Source organism: Chaetura pelagica, unplaced genomic scaffold (genome assembly GCF_000747805.2).
Source record: "Chaetura pelagica isolate M959 unplaced genomic scaffold, ChaPel_1.0 scaffold347, whole genome shotgun sequence".
Lineage (NCBI taxonomy): Eukaryota > Metazoa > Chordata > Aves > Apodiformes > Apodidae > Chaetura > Chaetura pelagica.
The window spans coordinates 393374-403049 of record NW_009954096.1 but is presented as its reverse complement, the minus strand read 5'-3'; the positions used below and the strand labels follow the sequence as shown (position 1 = coordinate 403049).

At 45.1% G+C, this 9676-nt stretch overlaps 1 protein-coding gene across 1 annotated transcript in view; it reads left to right on the top strand.

Annotated features, from left to right (window-relative positions):
* The window catches only part of ATRN (attractin), a 136683-nt gene that overhangs the window by 2503 nt on the left and 124504 nt on the right, over positions 1-9676 (top strand). The window lies entirely within an intron of this gene.

The window sequence follows — 9676 nt, the reverse complement described above, 5'->3', positions numbered from 1 at the left end:
GGGGGGGTCTCATCAATGCTGATCAATATCTCCAGGGGTGTCAGGAGGATGGGCCAGACTCTTCCCAGTGGTGTCCTGGGACAGGACAAGGGGCAATGGGCACAAACTGGAGCACAGGAGGTTGAACCTGAATAGGAGAAAATCCTTCTTTACTCTGAGGGTCACAGAGCCCTGGAACAGGCTGCCCAGGGAGGTTGTGGAGTCTCCATCCCTGGAGACATTCCAACCCCACCTGGATGTGTTCCTGTGGGATCTGCTCTAGGGGATCCTGCTCTAGCAGTGGGCTGGACTAGATGATCTCCAAAGATCCCTTCCAACCCCCACCACTCTGTGATAAGTCTCCTGTGGCATCATAGGTGTCACTACAGTCTTACTGAAAGCACCACAAACCAATTTTGAGATCCACTGATGACCTCTTAGAGGTTAAGGTTTAGTGTAGTATATAAACCCAACCAGCCTTTCCTGGTGACTAATGAAGAAAATACAATCTGCTTTTTCTCTTTTGTATTTCTTCTGATGAAGAAGCATGCAGTGTGCCTTCAGTGTTGCAGAGCTTTGGAATTAAGTGCTGCAGAATGATTTAGTCCTAAGTTGTAAGATACTCTCAACTTAGTGTCTTTTTGCACTGAGCTGTTAGCAAGAGAATGGCTTTGGATTGATGAGATGGTAATGAGATAACAGCTTTGGGTCTTTGCCTGGCTGTGCAGCTCGTGTCTCTGCAGGAGCTTTGTCAGTGTATCCTAATTTGTATTTGAAAAATATACACTGCTAGGATGACTTGTGTTATCATTAAAAACACATGGATGTATCTGGAATTCTCCAGTCCTCAGATTTGGCTTTTAACCCCAGAGATGCCACTGCTTGCTGTCTGATTTTCTTGTGCTGTCCATGGGCTCCCAGAACTAGAGAAGCTAAAACCAGAGGATTCTTTTCCATAATATATTTCTCTTTGAAGCATCCTCTGTTTTGTGAGATCTTCATCCTCTTCATTGCTTCCCTTTTGTCTTTGTCTTACAAAAAGCCAAACCAGGCAGCACTCAAGGTTGGAGCCCTTTGAAGCCCTGTGCTGTAGCTTCAGCTTCCTAACTCCCTCCTTTCCCTTGGATTCTTCAATGACCACAGTCCACTTGAAAATCAGGGAAAAATTCACCCTGTTGAACCATCGCCCTGTTGAACCATCATCACCCTGTTGCCACCTGGAAGTGTTGGAAAGGACCCTCAAGCAGTGTGTGACTGCACAGGAGTGTAGGGATCTCTTCTCAAATCTCAGTTTTATAAACACAACCTCACAGCTGTTTGTCCACCCTGGAGGTTTTGAAGTCAATATTGTAGTTTTGTAGGTGCTAAATGTATTATTTATGCTTTGTGTATGTTTTTCCACCTGTGTATGTGTGTTTATACATGGCAGAGAATACTTGATGGACTTTGTGTTTGTTTTTTCTTAGGGTGTAGCAGCTTCTCCTTGCAGGGCAGTAGCTGTAACGCCCACGCAGTACAGAAGTCATCTTGCAGACTAGCATTGTGTCCTACCAAGTTAGCAAAGACAAATGTGAATTTATTCCTTTCCATCCTTTGTGGAGTCTGGCTGCTGTGTTTGAATGGCAAAATTATAAATATGCACAAAGCAATTGGTAGAGCAAAAGACCTGAGAGCCTGGTGGTGTGGGTAGCAGGTTGCCCAGTGTAGGAGTCTTCAGCTCTGTGTTGTGAGAGGAGTTCTTGTGCATAGCCCCATATATGTCATGAAAATGTTTGGCTTTGAAGTAGAATCCTAGAATCCCAGAATGGTTTGAGTTGGAAGGGACAGTTCCAAGCTCCTGCATGGGCAGGGACACCTCCCACCAGCCCAGGCTGCTCCAAGCCCCATCCAACCTGCCCTTCAACACTGCCAGGGATGGGGCAGCCACAGCTTCCCTGGGCAACCTGGGCCAGGGTCTCACCACCCTCAGAGTGAAGGGTTTATTTCTAATATCTAACCTGAATATCCCCTCTTCCAGTTTTAATCCATTCCCCCTCATTCCCTCCTTCCCTGCCCTTTTCCCAAGCCCCTCCCCAGCTTTCCTGGAGCCCCTTCAGGCACTGGAAGGTGCTCTAAGGTCTCCCTGGAGCCTTCTCTTCTCCAGGCTGAACACCCTAACTCTCCCAGCCTGTCTTTATAGCAGAGCTGCTCCAGCCCTTATATTACCTTTGTGGCCTCCTCGGGACTCCTTCCAAGAGCTCTATGTCCTTCCTGTCCTGAGGGCATCAGAGCTGCACACAGTGTTCCAGGTGGGGTCTCACCAGAGGATAGTAGAGGGGCAGGATCACCTCCCTGGCCCTGCTGGCCACACTTCATTTGATGCAGCCCTTGACAGAGCTGGTTTCTGGGCACATGTTGCCAACTCATGTTGACCTTCTCGTCGACCAGCACCCCCAGATCCTTCTCCTCAAGGCTGTTCTCAATCCATTGTCCCCCCAACCTGTATTTTTTCTTGGGATGTGAAGGTAAAAATTCCTCCTTCAGTTTGCTTGTAGTGCTTGGTATGTACTTCACTCTTGGAGCCTGGCTCTGTGACAGTGGTTATAGAGCAACTTGGGTCTGCTAAATGCCCTGCCTGTGCCAGGCAGTACGTGGGATAAGAACTTACTTCCTGTGTCCTTTGCTTCCAGAGACATCAACTCTGATTTAGTTATTAATTTTTTTTTAAATAACCTTGATTTGTTTGCAGTGGCAGCAGCTTCTCAAACGTAGCAAGGAATCTGAGTAATTTACAAACAAGTGTTTAACTAATAGCATATCAAAGAAATTTGACTTTGGCTGCTTTTTTTTAAAACCAAATCCTGCATTTTGTTCTTGCCTAGCTGAAATAGGATTAAATTATGTTGATGTGGAAATGCTTTTTCTCCCTCGAGATGTGACATGGCTGGGGCTGCAGGACTAATGGGATTATTTATTTTTATTTTTTTCCATCTCTCTTGATAGTGTTTCTGTGGTGAATGATTTAGTGATTGTTTCCAGAGAAAACTGTTGCAAGAGTTTTCTGAGCAGAGACTCATTGAGAGCTTGGCAGATGAAATGAGGTTGTTTTTAGCTTGGGAGACTTGCTCAGGTTTCCAGAGTCTGTTTACTCTTGATTGCATGCAAAGTGCTGTCAGTGTTGAAGTGCTGATACAGTTTGATTCCTCACTTTTCCGCAGACATTATTTTCAAAAGGGTGTGGTTTTTTTTTTTTAGACAGGAAGTCTAGATGTTATTGCCTCTAACTTGGAATTTGCATCTCTTTTTGCACATTCCTCGCCAGTAGATAAATCCAATTTTCAAAGATGATAAACCTTAAAATATATGTATATATGTGTGTGTCTGTGTATATTTATGTATCTACACCTACATACACAAACTTCCTGGGCTCTGTCATGATACATGGGGCCAGCAGATCAAGAGAGGTGATGCTGCCCCTCTGCTCTGCCCTGGTGAGACCTCACCTGGAGCTCTGCACAAGAAGGATGTGGACCTTTTGAAACATGTCCAGAGGAGGGCAACCAAATGATTAGAAGGCTGGAGCACCTCTCTTATGAGGACAGGCTGAGGGAGTTGGGGCTGTTCAGCCTGAAGAAGACTCCAGGGGGACCTTATAGCACCTTCCAATACCTGAAAGGGGCCTACAAGAAGGCTGGGGAAGAGCTGCTCACAAGAGCATGTAACAACAGGACAAGGGGTGATGGTTTCAAGCTAGAGAAGGGGAGATTTAGGTTGGACATTAGGAAAAAGTTATTTAATATGAGGGTGGTGGATCACTGGAACAGGTTGCTTAGAGATGTGGTGGTGGCCCCATCCCTGGAGACATTCAAGAAGAGGCTTGATGGGGCTCTGAGCAACCTGTTCTAGTGTGAGATGTCCCTGCTTATGGTAGCGGGGTTGGACTGGATGATCTTTAGAGGCTCCTTCCAACCCAAGACATTCTCTGATTCTTTATCTACAGCTATCACCTATCAGTGTCTCCACAAATTAGATGCTTCCTGTGCTTCTGAAAATTGGAGTTGTTTATTCACTTCCTTAAATGTAGATCCCCTGCAGAACTTCAGCAACTGGCTTTTAAAAATCTACAGCTACATTTCTGAGGTTGAAAAGTACAGCAATAAATTAATGTGGAGGAAGAGGAAGGGGGCTTTCAAAATCTCTGACTTTTGCCTTTTTAACTTGGATCAGAGATGAACCTTAAAAGTGCTTGATGGAAAAGATTCTGTAAAACCGTTTTGACTCAATCAAAATATTTTAAAAAGATGAGATAATAACGTTAACAGGTCACTAGGAAAAGGCACAGCAAAAGGTTCCAAGATACTGGTTTTGGGAACTTCTGATCTTGCTTCCTTCGCTTTTCTGCCGAAAGGGATTTTGCGGAGTGTTTTTGTTTCACTGAAGCTGTGTTTTAAGTAGGACATTTGAACTTGCCAGGAGGCTGTGATTTGTTCCAGCCATGTGCAGATGATGGAGTTTATGACTTCCCTAGGTAGGAATCCTGTTTCAGGTGCCACAGCGTGGTCCACCAGAACGTAGTGTTTGGGCATCTTCAGATACTGCTTCCATTTGATGTCATCCTTCCCTGGGTTTGCAACTGTTTGTGCTATTATTCAGCTGTTTGTTCAAACCAGGCTGGAATGTTTTGATTAATGCCTTTGAGATGGGAGTGTGGATCTCAAAGATCCGTCTGGCTCTTGGTTTTGTCTTCAGCTCCTGTGTGTTCCTGCCAGTCTCTGTGCTAAGGAAGAAGATGCAGAATCTTGATGCCTGTTTTTTTGGGGGAGCCCAAGTGATGTATCAAATAATTCTGCCCTGAACTCCTGCTATATCCATCTCCTGCAGCCCTGATGAAGTCTGGTTGTCTTCTCTGTTCTCCATGGTCTTCGGAGAAAATATTCCTTGTTAAAATCTACAGAAAGGAAAAGTTGCAGCTGCTGCCATAGAATCATAGAATGGTTTGGCTGTAGGGGACCTGACAGATCATCCAGTTCCAACCCCCCTGCTTGGGCAGGGACACCTCCCACCAGCCCAGGCTGCTCCAAGCCCCATCCAACCTGCCCTTCAACACTGCCAGGGATGGGGCAGCCACAGCTTCTCTGGGCAACGTGGGACAGGGTCTCACCACCCTCATAATTAATTTTCTCCTGATTTCCCATCTTCCAGTTTAAAACCATTCCCTCATGTCCTCTCACTCCTTGCACTTGTCAAAAGTCTCTACCCAAGCTTTCCTGGAGCCCCTTCAGGCACTGGGATGCTGCTGTGAGGCCTCCCTGGAACCTTCTCTTCTCCAATCTGAGATGACTGGTAGATGAACTACCTTCATTCTGCCTTCCATTGTGGATGTGTTATCCTGTCATATTTCAAGCAGGAGTGATGGAACTGTGGAAGGAGGTTCTGCACAACTTTACTCACTCTTTCCCTGTGTTCACACTTATTACAAGGAATGAGCATTCCAAGGAATAATAAACATGAATATCAATTTCCTTCGTACCACAACAAAGGTTTAGGCATAGTTCTGGAGTATCTCATGAACTTTTAATTGGAACACCCTTCTGAGCTCCAGACTGGCTTTGCTGCTACTTGTTTGGGTATCCCTGCAGTGTCTAGACAAAGGCAGAATTTGCACTGTTCAATATTTTGCAGATGTTCACAAAAATGATTCCTTTGCTAGCCTTGTTCCCTTTTCTCTTTCAGTGGCCTCTTGCATTTTTAATGGTTTAATGCTGGTGTTCACTGGAGTCCTGGGATAAATTATTCCAACTGTGCTTTCTGCTTTTACATCTTTTTCCATAGTCTTTTTCTTCTGTCAAGTTGTAACCTCCTGTTTATAGGAGTAGAGGGGATGTGCAAAGGGTGGTCCTGGAACTAACCCACAGATGGGGATCTCTGGGCTCTTTGACTAGGATCACTTAGGATGGGATGACCTGGGGATGGGAATGTGCTTCTGAAGGTGGGGAATACCTGGAACAGCCATGGAATTCCATGAGAATTAAGGCCATATTTTGCACTAGAGCATTGTGGGGATTAGTCCTCCATTCAGGAGGTCCTTAGGCACTTTGAAGAGTCAAACACAGAATGGGTCAGAGGTTGTGCCATGGATGGTGAAGGGTCTGAGTGGGATGACTTATGGGGAGAGGCTGAGATCACTTGGGTTATTCAGCTTGGAGGAGGCTGAAGGGTGAACTCACTGCAGTCTGTGGTTCTTCAGGAGGGGAAGAGATGGGGCAGGTCCTGACCTCTTCACTCCTGTGACCAGTGGCAGGACTCTGGGAAAGGACAGGAAGCTGAATCAGGGGAGGTTTAGGTTGGGTATCAGGACAAGGTTTTTCACCCAGACGGTGGTCAAGCACTGGAACAAGCTCCCCAGGGCAGTGGTCCCAGCACCAAGCCTGCCTGGGTTCAAGAAATGTTTGGATGTCTGATTGATGCTGTCTGATTGATGCTGTCTGATTGATGCTGTCTGATTGATGCTGTCTGATTGATGCTGTCTGATTGATGCTGTCTGATTGATGCTGTCTGATTGATGCTGTCTGATTGATGCTGTCTGATTGATGCTGTCTGATTGATGCTGTCTGATTGATGCTGTCTGATTGATGCTGTCTGATTGATGCTGTCTGATTGATGCTGTCTGATTGATGCTGTCTGATTGATGCTGTCTGATTGATGCTGTCTGATTGATGCTGTCTGATTGATGCTGTCTGATTGATGCTGTCTGATTGATGCTGTCTGATTGATGCTGTCTGATTGATGCTGTCTGATTGATGCTGTCTGATTGATGCTGTCTGATTGATGCTGTCTGATTGATGCTGTCTGATTGATGCTGTCTGATTGATGCTGTCTGATTGATGCTGTCTGATTGATGCTGTCTGATTGATGCTGTCTGATTGATGCTGTCTGATTGATGCTGTCTGATTGATGCTGTCTGATTGATGCTGTCTGATTGATGCTGTCTGATTGATGCTGTCTGATTGATGCTGTCTGATTGATGCTGTCTGATTGATGCTGTCTGATTGATGCTGTCTGATTGATGCTGTCTGATTGATGCTGTCTGATTGATGCTGTCTGATTGATGCTGTCTGATTGATGCTGTCTGATTGATGCTGTCTGATTGATGCTGTCTGATTGATGCTGTCTGATTGATGCTGTCTGATTGATGCTGTCTGATTGATGCTGTCTGATTGATGCTGTCTGATTGATGCTGTCTGATTGATGCTGTCTGATTGATGCTGTCTGATTGATGCTGTCTGATTGATGCTGTCTGATTGATGCTGTCTGATTGATGCTGTCTGATTGATGCTGTCTGATTGATGCTGTCTGATTGATGCTGTCTGATTGATGCTGTCTGATTGATGCTGTCTGATTGATGCTGTCTGATTGATGCTGTCTGATTGATGCTGTCTGATTGATGCTGTCTGATTGATGCTGTCTGATTGATGCTGTCTGATTGATGCTGTCTGATTGATGCTGTCTGATTGATGCTGTCTGATTGATGCTGTCTGATTGATGCTGTCTGATTGATGCTGTCTGATTGATGCTGTCTGATTGATGCTGTCTGATTGATGCTGTCTGATTGATGCTGTCTGATTGATGCTGTCTGATTGATGCTGTCTGATTGATGCTGTCTGATTGATGCTGTCTGATTGATGCTGTCTGATTGATGCTGTCTGATTGATGCTGTCTGATTGATGCTGTCTGATTGATGCTGTCTGATTGATGCTGTCTGATTGATGCTGTCTGATTGATGCTGTCTGATTGATGCTGTCTGATTGATGCTGTCTGATTGATGCTGTCTGATTGATGCTGTCTGATTGATGCTGTCTGATTGATGCTGTCTGATTGATGCTGTCTGATTGATGCTGTCTGATTGATGCTGTCTGATTGATGCTGTCTGATTGATGCTGTCTGATTGATGCTGTCTGATTGATGCTGTCTGATTGATGCTACAGCAGTTTGGAGCATCTGACTTGTTGAAATAAGTTCTTCATAGCACCAAGCTGATGCCAGGACTATAAAACCAATTTGCTGAGTCTCTAAAACTTTGCATGGGCAGTTCTGATGCCATGTGTTACAGCCATGCATGAAATCACATTCCATAGTGTTCCCTGACTCTGTAAATAGGGAGTTTTCTGAGCAGGAACAAGGATGAGAGCATCAGCTTGCACTAAACACCTGTGAGCTGAAGCCTCTTGGCATCTTGGAGGATCAGAACTTACTAAAAGCCCAGGTTTTTCTGTAGTCTTTTCTCTGTGTTTGGGAGGTCTGGTGGGTATGGGAAGGACTGGTATTCACTGCATCAACTACAGAGATTTATTTTGGATCAATAACTTAAATACCTAAGCTCCCAGGATATTCAAAGGTGAGGACTAAGCTGTTCCAGAAAGCCACCCAGAGCACTGGAACTGGGAGCCTACCACTCACTATATAAGAAGCCCAGTTCTTTAATGTGGCTAAGATTAAAACTTAGATGTTGTAAGTGGCAACACCTCCTAATTTTTAAATAAAAATACAACTGCAGCCAATTTGGAATTAGAAATAATTAAAAAATGTTTTGCAAGAATGTTATTCCAGACAAACCAGCTTCAGCAATTCCAGCACCACCAGCTTCACTCTCACAGCTGCTTTTTCTAAAGGTTAATGGGACTCAATTTTGTATCAGAAGCAAAGTGCTGCTCACAGGTCCCCAGTAATGTCACCATAACTGTTCCTTCAGCCTTGTTTTGTACTCAGAGGCTTCCTAGAGAGCTGTCCCTTTGTGGGCTTTAAAGTGAGGTCTTAACTTGCTGTAGAGAGGTGGACAGAAGTGTCCCTCTTTCTTCTGGAGCCAGGACTTTGAGTCTGTGCTTTTCCTGCTCCTGAGACTGTTTGTGCCCTGCTGTCAGGGGGTGAGGGTAAACAGAAAGGAGATAATCACGCCGACGAAGCCAGCTGAAATATGCACCCTTGTGAAAACAGCCCAAGCTCTCTGCCAAATGTGAAATTCCCAGAGAGATCTGGACTTGGAAAACAGTGCCTCCAAAGCTGTTAAACTCAGCTGAGTGCCCTCACCTCGGTGCAAGCACACTGGTATGTGAAGGGCTTTTGAGGTCAGCAAGTGAGGGCACAAGCCAAATGTGCAACTGAAGACACTGGATAAATTCAGATGTAAAATGAGCCATGTGTTCCTGACGGTATTAATTTGCTTTTTGCATCATTCCTGACTCTTACAGGGGGGTGTCTGTGCTGTGTCCTCGTTCCAGGGGTATCCTTCTCATTTTTCCCCAGGAACACAAGGCAAGGCAGGTGAGGTCCAGCCAGCCTGAGGGTCCTGTCTGAGGCAGGACCTGTGGCCACGTGCTTTGCAATTCTGCAGACCAGTGCTGTCTGTTAATGAGTTGTTAGCTGTAGCAAAGGTAATACCTTTCTATTTGTGCTTGGTCTCAAGCTTTTGTTGATTAAATGTTTCTCTCTGCTCTACAGCTGCCAGACCACTGAAATAGAAGCAAAGCCCCTACAATTTCATAGGCAACTCAGTTCTGAAATGATGAGCACTCTTTGTACCTTCTCTTTAAGCAAGACATTATCCTCAACTTATACCTGCTACTCTTTTTCCAAAGGCCTAGAGTAGTTCATTGTGCCTATCAAAAATAATTCTTTTGCAGAATAACTCCCTAAAGAATTCCCCTTCTGTGGCAAGGACAGG